The sequence below is a fragment of the Poecilia mexicana genome, unplaced genomic scaffold (genome assembly GCF_051168715.1).
Source record: "Poecilia mexicana isolate PSO_F unplaced genomic scaffold, ASM5116871v1 scaffold_13, whole genome shotgun sequence".
NCBI lineage: Eukaryota > Metazoa > Chordata > Actinopteri > Cyprinodontiformes > Poeciliidae > Poecilia > Poecilia mexicana.
In genome coordinates this window covers 29,747,165-29,759,203 of record NW_028263382.1, presented here as the reverse complement: position 1 = coordinate 29,759,203, position 12,039 = coordinate 29,747,165, and the positions used below count along the sequence as shown (strand labels likewise).

The window sequence follows — 12,039 nt, the reverse complement described above, 5'->3', positions numbered from 1 at the left end:
TTCCTGTCAAATCAGTTCCGAGTCCTTATTAGACTGAGGGGAACCAGACTAATATATTTAGCTAAATTGTTATATTTAGCTAAATACTATTGTTGAGGAGCACAAGCAGACCTCCTGACGTACAGATAAAACATTTTTTTTTTAATGTAAGAAAAATAAAATAAAATAAATAAACTCAAAAAAGAGCACTTGGGGCATCAAGGATAAAAGGGGCAGATGCTCAAGCCCAGGATTATCGAGGGTGAATTAGTCATGACATGTTGCATAAATTATTCTGCAGATGGAATATACCAGAATATCTACATAAGAGACAGCATGTTCTCATGGAGAAATTAATATTTAGTTAATCCAGTACGCAAAAAAATAATAATAATTGTACCGAGAGTATGACGGAAGACTTCTGGCAAAAAAAAAGAAGAAAATTGCAAGTGTTGAAAACTTTACATTCTTTTCATTCAGCATTAGACCAGTTTCTAAATGTTCCTTTTTTCTAAGTTGTTTTTCCCCCTCATTAGTTTTGAGATAATTTCTATTTCTAGTTAGATTTAAAAAAAAATCTTTTATGTTATCTTTTTACTCACTTAGGGAATTATGCCATTTTAGTGCATTTTGAACTTAATCCCAAACTTTTGATATGGTGCAGAATAACATGCCATTTTCTCTGTGAGAAATATTTTTTTGCGTTTCATGCCAAGCGGTACATTATTGTAAAGCAACCTGAACACACTGTCCACTAGATCTTCTAATTCTAAACAAAAAAGTACATGTTTATGGTTGTAACAGGACAAAAAGTAAAAAGTTGACAGACTGTGAATACCTTTGCAATCTGATGTGTAAGTTGTCGACCTGGTGGGATGTTCCCAGAACAAGAGACGATTTAAAAAGAGTGATACGACGAGCTATGATGGCAGTAATTCTGGAGTTTTGGTCAGAATGATTTAACTAATATGCTCATCTGTTTCTAAAAGTGAAGTTAATGCATTTTTTTTTGTTTTTTAAAACCTACGGAAAAGTCATGAATAAATGTGCGTTGCGGAATACACGACGGTGCTATATTTCAATAATTGATTACTTAAGTGTGAAAGAGGCTCACATATAAAAACTGCACAGCTTGCATGTTCAGCCATTCCATCTCAATCCTGCCTGAGAAAAAAGCTGGAGGTCTCGTCAGGTCAGGGACGTTTCAGCAGCAGATCGCTACAGTATGAGCTTTAACGAATAAAGACATGACAGAATCTAATCTCAGCTGGCATTTAAAAATGTTTCGTGTCTGGCAGACTCACTCAGTATCTAACGGATGTGTGTCACTTTCAGGAGATATCTGAGCGAGCAGGACGTCTCCCTTAGGTTTTCCTGAATACATCCATTGTTAAAAGTCTGAACAGATGATTTTTGTTTTTTTACCCCAAAGCCAGGTGGAGAAAAGGTAGCTCCGCCTGGCCAGTAAAATCTTAGATAGTGGAACAATACCGCCCTGTTGCACCATTTCTGCACTCATCTTTTTTGTTTGTTTTTTCACTCAGAACAAACAGAACAGACTGATGATTTGCTTTGTTTTTCTTTGCAAATATTTCTTGGTTCTTTTCTGCCACCTAGTGGCGAATGTATAAAGATGCGGGGTTTTTTTTTTTTCAAGCATGTCCTACTGTAGTTTTATTTATTTGTTAAAAGGTTGACAGGTCAACAGTCTCCTACAGGAAGGGTTTCACAGGCTGGCAATCAGTCACAGTCATGATTTTACCCACTGGGAGGTTTCGGTTTACTGGCCGGAGCAGAGGAAATAAAAACTAGAGGAAATCCAACTGACAGAAAGCTTAATTAAACCTATTACTCACGAAAAACACAACATTTGTGTATTTTAGCAAGTTAACTTTTGTTGTTACGTCAGGATTTCATCGATTTAGATGTTTTAGTTTAACAATTCATATCCAGTTAATGTGAGACAGCTTCATCATCCTGAAAAACTAATAAAAATGTTACAACTAATAAAAACCTTAAAGATGTGATGTGAATTTGTATTGACCTACCTACAAATAAAATACAGTGTGAAAAGACTCTACATGGATGTAATTTTATCTCAGTATAAACACAGGTGCTCTTTGAAAGCCTCAGAGGTTTGTCGGAGAACATTAGCGAAAACAAACATGTCAGGAACACAGCTGTGGAGATGGTTAACGCTGAGTTAGGTTATAAAACAAGACATATCAATCTTTAAATATCTCGAGGAGCATTGCTTAATCCGTCTCTTGATACTGGAAAGACTAATGCACAACTGTATACCTACCAAGACATGGGTGGGCAAGGAGAACATTTATGGGAGAAACAGTCAAGAGGTGCATGGTAACTCTAGAAGGGATGCAGATATCCACCGCTAAGGTTGGAGGATCTTAGCTCCAACCTTGGAACCACACAGGTTCCATTCATTAACTTGTATGGGAAATATACTAGAAAAATATCCATCATTGAAAGAAAACCACATGAAGTTACGTTTCCGGTAAGCTATGTAGTCCATGGAGCGAGATTGGAGCCTCGATGCTAACCTCAAGCTACAACGGCCAACGAAGGCTTACATGTGCTGTAAGTCATGTACAAACATAATTGTTCAAAACGGTGATGTTTTGAACAGCCAACATTATTGCAGTTTTCACAGCAACTCAACTTTAGTTTCTCAGATTGCAACGGATGTCGCTTGATGACAGCGGACTGGTTTGTGGTGTCGTGTGCAGTCAGCATGTCAACATTTTGAAAAGGCTCTGAAAAGAGTGATCAGGTCTGCAGAAAAGATCATTGGATGCATCCATGCCCACTCTGGACGATCACGTCACAATATGTCAGCGGTGAACAAAACATTAAATGACGCCATCAACTTTTTAAACATCTGTTTTTCTCTTGTGCAAACTTTACAAAGACTCTCCTTTTCTTTGCACCTCCTAGGTGTTAAAGCACTTTTTATAGACCTTAATCAACAGTTACTTGTAAACACTCAACCATTGCCACCAGAGTTTTAAGGTGTCTATTTTAATACTATACTTTTCAAACTTCTGTTCTAGTTGTGTGCCTTTCACACACTAAAATCAGTAACAAATTCCCTTCCCTCCCAAATATAGCTGCGTAATCAACTCCATTTTGATTATGCAAAATGTAGTTTTATTTTATTTGGCAAATAAGAATCCAGTCAGCAGACTATTTGTTAGCCGACATGGTGTGAATAACAAATGAACTGTGTTTTAGCAGCAAAGTTGGAAAAAAAAAAAAAACGTGCGCACACACACACACACCACTGCATAGGGAGAGAACAGACATCTAACACCAGCCACTTGTGAGATCTGCACCTGCTCCCATTGCACACAGTTGTGTTAACAAATAGCCCTTGAAATTTACAATTTAAAAAAGCACTTCAAATCAAGCAAATACAGTTTTTAACATGCATACACACATACACGCTTCTGCAAGTTCGAGGAGCCGAAATTAGCCCCAAATAACCTCCTCACACAATCCCTTGGAGGATGTGGAGTGAATAAGTAAACCAACCAGAGATGAATTAGACGGTTGCACAAATAACCAGGAGCCAAAGAAGCTGCCACATGCAGCGGCCGGGCACAGAAGAGGTTCTTACAGGGCTCTCCAACCTTCAGCCTTAAGATCTGCTGTCCTGCAGATTTTAGATGCATATCTGTCCTCAACACATTCAGTCCTCACCAGAAATAGAATTTTCTCTTTGTTTCTCAAAGTTTTGCGTTCTTTTATACGCTTCAGCTGCTTTAAAATATCTACATGTCCAAATATGTTGGAAAAACGTGCATCATCTTATGGGTTGTTCTAATTTTTTTCACATGGTTTTAGGTAGTTTAGTACAAGTGTCAATGAAGGTGGTAAGTAAACAGCATGAGCACCTTGAGTTCTTTTTTTAGCGACATCTTCATTTCTGCCATCTTAAGTTATCAGTTATCAAAATTTTACTGATTTTGCACCAAATTGAAACACCTGAACCTCATCGGTTTATACCGTCAGAAAAAAAGGTTAAACCAAGTGATGCAATCTAAACAAAGAAACATGAATATGGTTATTCATTTAAATTCACCTACACAGTGGTTTGGAAAGTAAAAACACATAACACAATGCAGGTCAAAATGTTAAGAATAAATCAATACTGTACAAAAAATGGAAACCTACAGATGACATCATGAACCTATGCAAACAGGAAGTGCTGAGTTAACCTGTTCTGGATAGGATCTGAACAAAAAGTCTAACAACGGTGAGCTTAAACAGAAAGACAATTAACAGAAATTATTTACTAGAAATGTACTGTTTAACTGCAGAAAATGTCAAATTATTTCAAAATTTATAAGTACTAGCTTCAGAAATGAATGATTAGATGTAAAGTGTAAAATAATACTACAGAATGTGACACAAAACTACAACAGCAATATTTAAACTAAAGTATTACTATCAACTACAAAATAAGATAGATTAAACTGTGGACACATTTAAGGAACAAGTGAATAAATGCAAGCTGGAGATAGGCACCAGCACCTCCCGACCCCACTAAGGGACAAAGGTGTATAGAAAATGGATGGATGGATGGATGAATGGATGGATGGATGGATGGATGGATGGATGAATGGATGGATAGGTGGATGGATGGATGGATGGATGGATGGATGAATGGATGGATAGGTGGATGGATGGATGGATGGATGGATGGATAAATGCAATCATAATCACTTTGAAAAGTGATTATGGCTGTAGTTTAACAAAATAACAACAATAATAATAATAATAATAATAAACAATTCATGAGTCATGTAACATAAAAATATATAATTTTTAAAAAACTAAACAAGTCAGGTTTTTTTGCTCAATGTCCTCCCATGTAGACATTTGGATACTTTGTAGTATCTCTGATCAGTTTTATGCTGATGTCAATCATCTTACTGCTCCTTCAAAGATTCTTAATTCTTCAAACTCTGACTTACAAGAAATAACTGGTTCAACAACTTCAGGTCGTACAACTGAAGTCTGTGAAGACCGTGTTTCATCTTAACCCCAGAGCGCGTTGCTTCGCAGATCAGATTGAACTTTTGAACTCAAAGCGTAGCCACATTTAAAGAGGTTTGGTTTTGTTTTTGTCCAAAATTGTTTGTTTTTTTTTCTTCATAGACACTTGAATTCACTTTTCATGTGTCAACATAAAACCTTCGATTGATAGAAAAGAAAACAGAGGAGATCAAAAAATGTATCTTATTTTTCTCTTTTATTCCGGATTTAATGTAATCATGTTTTATTATTATGGCTCTATATGTGAAGGGTTCTATTTAAATAAACTTTACTTACTTTCTAACTTAACTAAAAAAAAATATATGGAGCTCTTTTCACTCTTTGCAATGTTCAACAATCACTGCGTTTGAACGTGAAGGAAATCTTCCAGGACAAATGTGCTACTTCACAGATAAGAGAGTGAGAAACGTTGCTCCCTCAAGGACAGGAAGTGTGTGTCTGCTGTGTTTATAGCTTATCAAGTCTGTGGAGAGGCAGGCAGGCTCACTTGCCCTGGTATTTTACACATGTGTGTGTGTGTGTGTACTCCTGTCTGCTGCGGCAACCCGAGCAAAAAACACTTCTCACTTTATCATCAAAGCTGAAAACCTTAAACTTGAGTTGTGCCTGCAACGTCAACATCATTAGACCTGTGCTCAGAACTAAAACCTGCCCCGAACATTTTTAATATTTTTAAGTAATTTTAAACTAAGCATATGAAATATGAAGGCAAGACCACGTGTAGGTATGAGGCATTTCAAACTGGAACTCGATATAAAGAATGAGAAGCTTTAAAACACATTTTTAAACTTGTTTCGCCATCAAAATAATGTAAAAGAAAGAAATTAATTTTGACCTGTTTTTGCTTTCAGTGTCTTTTCTTTTTGTTTGTTGCTTTTACAAAGATGCTAAGTTATTTATCTTCAGCTTTCTAGAGACCAGAAGGTTGAGAGTCAAAACTCACTTGCATTTAAATCTGTCCATAACTCCCAGTTCCTAGTTCTATTGGAAAAAAGCAACCCCAGAATAAGATGCTGCAATGTTTCACTCTGGATGTGGTGTTCATTCAGTGAACATATACGCCAAACATCCTTTTATTGCTTGTGTGGCAACCTGGGGGGTGGATTTTCTTAGTATGAACCCAAATATAAAATATTAAAGGTTACGATGACCAGCAACGCCACCTGGAATAAATCCAGGAAAATATAATGTAGTAAGGACACAGGTAAGTTCTACTGGAAATGAGGAGACAAGATTCAGAAAGTTCTACAAAATTTATTAAACTTCAAAATATCTTTAATTTCCAATAATCTGAAATTGAATGGTTAAAACAGTGAATGCATTTGACAAGATAATAAAATGTCTAAATTTCAAAGGAAACTGAGGCTTACCGATGGGGGAAGTAGTGAGGGAAGGGGCAAAATCCAGTGCAGAAAAAGGGGACCAGCCTGGACACTACAAAAACACAGCAAACAAAAGAAAAAGGTGCTCCAACAAAACACACAAGACAAGACACCGCCACCACAGAAGCCTCAATCCCTAAAAGACAGACAAGAAAATGAAACGATACAAGTAAAACAGTGATACAATAGCCCTACAATGTTGCACTTTATCCTCAGGGAAAGTGCAGATTAGTATTTTAAAACAATTTATAAGTAGGCAAAACAGCAGCGAGTGTCACTCCAGGTGCAATGCTGATGAGTCAGAAGGCTAAAAAGAATAGAGCAAATTATTAATACAACTGCTAACAAAAACATAACTTGCAGCAGCTGCTTACCTGTGACCTGATAAATGACTGCACTGCCAAATAATCAGATCCCCAATTCCGCCTAGATGCAGTGCAACTGTAAGAAAACGCTATGTGAAGGTTTTGTTTACATGGGGTAGACGTTACTTAGCCACGCTAAGCCCTTACCTTCCTGTCAGCAAATGAATGAACGGACAGATCGGTCCAAATATTGGAGGTGCAGCAAAGGAGGCTATGCAGATAAACCAATTAGTATTAATAGCCATTATTAAAGCCAACAAACGATAAAACAGCCACGCTTACCCAGAACAGTGCAAACAAAGGAAGCAGATTTGGTTGACGTCACGACGCAAGCAGCCTCATGACAGGTGAAGGCTTGCTTATATGCAGAAGCTGAAATTGGTCTTAAAGTGGCAGCGCACCATTTATGCTGCTACACTTGTATCATCAAATGTAGTTTAATCAGATCAGCACACATCCTCCCACTTTTTTTGTGAGATTTTAGCAGGGCTTGGATGTTGTTTCTGGAAGAAAAGAACTTGTTTTCCCCCAGCCTTATTCCTTAACCTCGACCCAAGGAGAATACAGATCTCAGTCAGCGTTGGAAATTCCTGCTGCTACTTCAGGGTTGCCCTCGGCAACGTATCACCGAGGGTCTTTACGATCTTTTTGTACCCATCTCCTGATTGATACCTTTATATGTCAGAATTACTTAGGTCTTCTGTAAGCTCTCTGTAAACTACATCTTTAGCTAAAGGATATGAATGAATAAATATGACAAAAATCTGTGTGCCACTTAGCTGTCTATCAAGTCCATGTTTTTTTCCTAGCCAATTGTATTCAGAAGGTGCTTCAACATCATATTAGTTAAAAAAAATAGATTTTTCCTTATTCATATTCCCCCAAACATGTTTATTTGTCTATATGTTGAACTGTACAGTTGTCAGTGTATATGTGGAAAAAACAGTTTGAAATTATTTGAGAAAAGTCAAGATTTTACACTTCAGAAACGTTTGTACTTTCCAAAGCCACAGACAATCAAATATTAATCGTTTTCCATGTCTTGAGGCTCGGCACCAATCTGTCTCTTATGCATGTTTTTAAATCAAACTCCAGAATGATGTAACTTTAGTTCATGTTGACTGACTCATATTCATATAGCTCACCCCCTACAGCATGCTGTGACTGAATCTATTACCTTTCTGCCGATAAAGAAGTTGCTTTTCATTTCAGTCACCTTGCTGCTTTATTATCTAAAGCCAGTAATAATAACCGTTTGAGAAATGACATTTTGATGCACAAAATGAAAATCTAAGTGCAAATGACCTTTAAAAAACCCCATACCTGTCTGCTAAAATACAGCAGCCTTTAAAAACGGCAGCGGCAAATTAAATTTGAGCAACTCTATCCCTGTAATAAACAATCAGACTTGTGGCAGGGAAACTCTACTTTGGGATGTTATGAATCATATCTGAGGACTTGAATTGGAAAAAGTAATTTCCATAAATGGCAAACAAATAAAGGGACCCTTTCTCCGCTTGAGTGAGCCTGAATTAAAATTTAATTTTACCTGCATATCTTCCTGCGGAGTGACTGAGTTCTTGTTCATTTAACGTGACTTTCTTCCACATGTTGTGACGGGAGTTTGAGAAATTCTGTGAAATTGGAGCTATTAGCTTGCTTTGGACGTCCACTGCTTCCTTCCTTCCCTCCTGAGATTCTATTAAAAATATGTAAAAGTCAAGCTGACATGCTCCTATCACGCAGCCTGGACACACAGCGCAATGACAGCCTAAATTATAAGTGTGTGAGGCTGGATGTCACCCACACTGAGCGATACGAGCGCCGGGTAATGGGCCTGTGGTCATTTATCACTCTCAGCTGTCATTACAGAGGATATTAGATTTGGTCCAGAATAAAGAATGTGCTGGTGACCTCATCTGAGCCAGAGACTAAGATTGTTTGATTTTGAAGGAGGAGATAAATCCAATCATTCATTTCCATCCTCTGAATGTATGTTCTAATTTGCTTTTTTTTTCTCATGATAATGTATGTAGAATTTTGTGACTCAGAAATTATTTTAGCCTTTTGTTGATGTTTCATTCAACAGACTTGTTGTTTCATGCTTGACTGTAATTTATGACAATCCACTTTCTTTTATGCTTCGTAATTTCCCCATTTCTTTGGGAACAAGGTTTTTACATATCATTCCTCCTTAGTAATTAGACGCAGCAAGAACTCTTCTAGCGTGCATAATCTTTACTCTGTATTCCACGTTCTGATTTTTATCTTATTTGCCTTGTTTGAATCTCACCAGCATTGCATTTGCTTCGTGCTCTCCACATGACGCTGAGCAGGAGTGCTATTCCAGCATAAAAGCATTCTTAAAATAAAACCTGAGCAGCTGCATGAGAATCTGTGACTCAAACTAAGCAAGTTTGTATAGAAACTTCTCCTGTTAGTATTTACATAAGTCTATTCAAATGTACAGTGCCGCAAATATAATTTCACACAGATTTTGTTTGCTTTTGCCACTCTAATCTGTTTCAGGAAAACAAACTAATTCTGATATTAAAGATAATAAATCATGGGAAGGCTCTCCACCATTACGTGTTTTCTCAGTTTATGAATAATGGTTTATGCTGTGGATCGCAGCGTCCCAAAGATTTAGAAATGGATTTGTAGCCTCATCAGTGCTTGAATTTTTTTGTTTGTTTTTTTGCTTTTTGTGACGATAGCCTGCCTCTTGTTATCAGACAGGCCCTGTTAAAGTGACTTCTTGCTGCTACTGATCAGACAGTGTAATTAGGCCACCTTGTGACGGTGAAGGTAAGCTAAAAATTGTGGGAGATTTTATTTTCACATAGCTAGGCAGGTTGTATTGGACAGTTCTTTTTCTTCTTTTTAAGCTATTGTAAACAAAACCGAACAAAAAAGCTCGATGAGCCGTGGTTAGAACTTGGAAGTGAGCCTCAGAAGGATTTCTGAATTCTATCTAGCAAGCTAGCTGGCTAGCTGGCTAACCGTCTAGCTTTAGCTAGCTAGCAAGTTATAAGTTACTCTCAACTGATAAATTTAATTCACAATAAAATAAAATAACGTTGTTTATAAGCAAAATTTAACTTTTCAGTGTGACTTTGTACGTCTTGAAAAAGTTGACACGCATAACGAGCAAGCTTAGACCTCAAAATAGCTCCAGTAATAAGTCAATAAAGTCGCTTAATTTTCTACTTTATCTTTTATGAGGTTTTGCATCAATTGGTATCATTAAATGTCATTATTTTCTCATTTATACTCAACATAATTAATCATATGAAGTGGTTCCTTGGACTCACTTTTCCTAATTCCAAACGTGATGACTGAGGGTTGAATTGTCCAACGCTGACACACAAAAGGTGTCGTGCAAAAGTATTTACTAGCCATTAACCTTTTCACAGATTCTCGCATTAAAACCCACAAGCTTTGATTTGTCTGAACACGTTTAGAGGAGGAGATAATCTCACACAAAAAGTGCACAATTATAATGTGGAAGAAGCAGCTTTTAATATATTTTTTTTCCAAAATAAGGATCTGAGAACTGAGATTTTCTCACTCAACACCCAGAACATCTGAGTGCCTTAAGAAGTCAATACTTAAGCAGGATGACTGTTTGTCACCATCTCTATAAATTAAACCTGAGTGGCAACTACAACAATGCTGTTGAGAAAAGCAATAAGAATTCCCATTTGTGGTTTTCTGCAAAACATTAAAACCTGAAAATTAGATGCTTATTAGTGCTTTCCATTTAACCAGACCGATAATTACATTTGTCATTGTAATAAATGAGCAAAAAGTAAAATTTCTAAATGCACAAAGCCAGCAGAAATATGAAAAGACAACGCATTTTATTTGGAGTAAGTTGGGAGAAATGTTCTTTGATTTACTCCTGCAACACCTTTGGAGAATGTCGGAGTTCAACTGTTTGCACTTAATTATTAGCATGTGTAGAGCCTTTAAAAGGAAGGACAATGAATTTCTTCCCCTTTGTAAATTGAGCCAAATACAGCGTCTTCCCTGTTCTTTAAATCTAATCCTGATTCGTCATGCAGCCCTCGTCTGCCTCTTCTGTTCTTCCCAAAGCATTAAAATTCTCACCCAAAGTGTCAGCCACCTGCTAAGTCTGCTCATCCACCACCAGCCGTGTTTACACTCCAGGTGGGGTCTTTTTCCATCTTCTTCGATCGTTCGCACCTTTTTTTCTTTTTTTTCTTTTTTTTGATCCACTGTGAGGATCTGATGGAGTTTCACTTCCAACTATATATCTTATGTTAGTCTGTTGTGCTTTTCAAAAAAGATGGTCAATTTTTCCACTCGATTTTTCTCCCTGAGCTTAAATTGCTTCACTATCATATTTGCGATCTCCTACTTTGTAGGATCTTCACAAATAGTTTGTATATATTAGCCATTTTTGTACCAAAGGTGAATATTTGCACCTTATATCTTAGTGAGATTTCCATTTTTTTCATCTTCAGAGGTTTTGTATAAAAGCTATTTGTGGTAGGGTTGTAGATGAATTTATACCTTTGTTTCTTTCCAAAGCGTTTATTATACAGCACATTTTTCTGTGTTTATTTTTTATTGTTTATTTCTTTGCAGATAAGATCTGAAAGTTTGATTTACCTTTCAGTAAGCATAAAGTTTTAGCCGAGTTCCCTTTCAAACAGTCTTGACCCCATTCCCATTTCTTAATGACACTTTAGATACGGAGCCCTTTGTTAGTTTGGAGGACTTTGATGGTTGTTTGTATCCCTCAGTGCTTTGTTGGCGTAAATTAGCTTCATTTTCAGATCCCCAGTCGGCCGCTGAGTGCTACAGTGAGCTTTGAAGAGCAAGACTCTTTTTCAAGGTGCGGAAATGCCATCAGCAGACTGCTAATAACAATCCCTGCCATTGCTGACAAGTTCCAGTAAGTCTTTTGAAGGTCCAAAGAAGTGCTAAAGAAATTAATTGGCTCTCATTCTTTGACATGCCATGTTTTTAATGTATTTGTTTGTGGTTTGAACTTCATGACATTTACAGAAAGTTTTTGGTTTACTCAGAAAAATATCAAATTTATTGAGAATTGCTCAAACTTTTCCACAAAACCACAGCCTACACAAAGTGCAATGGCTATTCGGATAATGTTGGCATATGAAAGAAGAAGAAAATAAGATCAATACGATGCATTTGTAATCAGCCTCCGTTACTCTGATACTCCCAAATAAGATCAAAAGACC

At 37.0% G+C, this 12,039-nt stretch overlaps 1 long non-coding RNA gene across 1 annotated transcript; it reads right to left on the bottom strand.

The window, feature by feature from the left end:
- Window positions 1–6,292: 6,292 nt before the first annotated feature.
- LOC106909077 (uncharacterized) lies at window positions 6,293–7,168 on the bottom strand. Its single transcript, XR_015764979.1, has 4 exons — window positions 7,088–7,168; window positions 6,953–7,016; window positions 6,815–6,881; window positions 6,293–6,747 (listed from the first exon to the last, which is right to left on the bottom strand). It is a non-coding gene; the product is annotated as an uncharacterized LOC106909077 (long non-coding RNA).
- Between the last annotated feature and the right edge of the window lie 4,871 nt (window positions 7,169–12,039).